At 35.0% G+C, this 2,384-nt stretch overlaps 1 protein-coding gene across 1 annotated transcript in view; it reads right to left on the bottom strand.

Annotated features, from left to right (window-relative positions):
• Positions 1–2,384, bottom strand: part of slc35a2 (solute carrier family 35 member 2) — a 12,167-nt gene that overhangs the window by 928 nt on the left and 8,855 nt on the right. The window lies entirely within an intron of this gene.

Genomic DNA, 2,384 nt, shown 5'->3' with positions numbered 1-2,384 from the left:
AGGAACGCACGTGGAAAACAAAAAGGGTAAAAAGGAACACAACGGAATGAAAGGAGAGGTGAAGACAAAAGAAGAAAAACCCAGAAAATTAGACATGAACACAAGGGGGGGAAATGGGTAAGGAGACAAATTAAGAGCGAAGGGAGAAGACGGGGGGGGTGGGACAATGAATACAAAACAGAAGAAAAGGAGCAACAAGTAAAGATAAGAGAAAGGAAGAAATAGAGTTGGGGATGAAAAGAGGAGGAAATGAGTCAAAAGGAGTAGGAGGAATGGAAGAAAAAGAAAAAAAAACATCTGAGCCAGTGGACAACCAAACATTATGATCGTAATAATAAAGGAAGAATACACTAGCAGGAGCAGGATATGAATGAGTAGATGACATGGAGATCTCCAGCATATTTAATCTGCAGGCTTGTTCAAAAACACCTAATTAAGCAGCAGAGGCAGAAAATCAAGGATAAAGCTGGCGAAATAACTGACAACACAGTGAGCATGCAGATTAGTCGGAGCACGTTCCCTACGATTCCACGGGATGTCATTACGTGGATCACTAACAGTGATCAGTTCTAAACTGACCTCCGTCATTCGACACATCTTTTGTTAAATGATGATGATGACCAATTGGCCCACTGTTGTTTGCTGCCATAGCCCCGCCCCCCTCCCGAATCATGTGACCAGTGCATGGCGTCAGTGACCTTGTATTCAAATATAGGTCAGTAGAATATCCAACTGACTGCTTTCGCGTTAAAGTCAATATATTACGAAATAAATAATGAATCTTTTTTTTTTTTTTTAAAAAACGTTTTTCTTTGAATTCAAAATGGTGAGGATTGCGCACTCTCTAATTGACCCTATCACAACAAACATTACCCCGGTGATGTCACTAGGGGGCAGAGTTTGCCCAACGGATTCTTTTTCTTTCGGCATAAGAACTGAACAATGCACAAACAAATGTATGTACATATATGTTCAACGTTGGTTTTCTCAACAGCCCTTGTGAAGTAAACTTTCAAAAAAAAAAAAAAAAAAATACAGAGATCCCCAAGTCTGACCAAAGTCAAATGATCAAAAGATGGGTTTAAAAAAAAAAAAAAAACTAGGTAAGACACAAAATTTAGTGTCCTCCTTTAACCATTAAATACAAGGCAAATGTCATTGTGTATGGCTCAAAAAAACACCAACATTAATCTAAAATAGCTTTGTTTAAGGTGTGATGAGAAGAGGTATCTAATTGTTTAATATAAATTAAGACAAACGCTGAGCTTTTTTTCTGTCCAAGTCCATTTTTATAAAAACATTTTAACCAAGACAAGTCTCCGTACAAATTCAGACATATGCTTACAAATAATCAATTATCAAAATGCAAAAACCAATGGACCAGATAATAATCTGATTAAACAAACCGGAAGAGGGAGCCAAATACTTCAATTGAAGCAAAAAAAAAAAAAGGCTGCATTTCAGATGCGATGTTTCTTGTGGCCAGCAAATCACATCCCAGACATTCATACAGTCAGGTGAAGATGCTGTGGCCAATATCTTGCACTGCCCAGTTATAGTTAGTTCTTACAATCTTTCAATCAATCAATGAGTTGTTTACCTAAAACAACACCATCACCATTAAAAAAAAAAAGAACAAAACTCATCATTCTTAGTCTTTCACCATGATCTGTATGCAAGTACATTAACTAAAAAAAAAAAGTCAAAATTTCAAATAAAACTTAATTTGTTCTCTATTATCTTGTGAGAAACTTAGATTAAAAAAAGCCTCTAGAATTGAGGTTTTTAACCTTGTAACTGTAACTTGTAACTGTAGGAATATTACTGCTCTGGTTTAACTCAACATGTCCATATGTGGTGAATCTGAATGATCAGTTAAACAAATGCTTATCAGCGTAAAACAGTTAACCTGCACTACCCAGTTATTGGTTGGTTCTTATAATCTTTCAATCAATCAAACTTGTTTACCTAAAACAACACCGTCACCATTAAAAAAAAAAAAAAGAACAAAACTCATTATCTCTATTCGTAGTCTTTCACCATGATTTGCATGACCATTTGTAGGCGGGTACAGATTTTTTTTTTTTTAAATAAATATTCGTTTCTGTTAAAACGTGTTTTGTAAATGCTAATTTCGTCTCAATTATCTTGAGTTTCTAATTAAAGGTCTTGTTTGTAACACAGGCTGTAATTGGCGACTGACAAGTTATGCCGTCCTCTTACATTTTTTGATGCATTTTGCTTTCAGCATCACAGAAACAAAATAAACCTCTTTCCCACCTTAAATAAATATGACACTTATGTTCACACATGTTCACACACACACACACATATACTATATATATACATATATATATATACATATATATACACATATATACATA

The sequence above is a fragment of the Cynoglossus semilaevis genome, chromosome 10 (genome assembly GCF_000523025.1).
Source record: "Cynoglossus semilaevis isolate Cse_v1.0 chromosome 10, Cse_v1.0, whole genome shotgun sequence".
Classification (NCBI taxonomy): Eukaryota; Metazoa; Chordata; class Actinopteri; order Pleuronectiformes; family Cynoglossidae; genus Cynoglossus; species Cynoglossus semilaevis.
The sequence above is the reverse complement of the archived record's forward strand: the minus strand, read 5'-3'. Positions and strand labels throughout refer to the sequence as shown.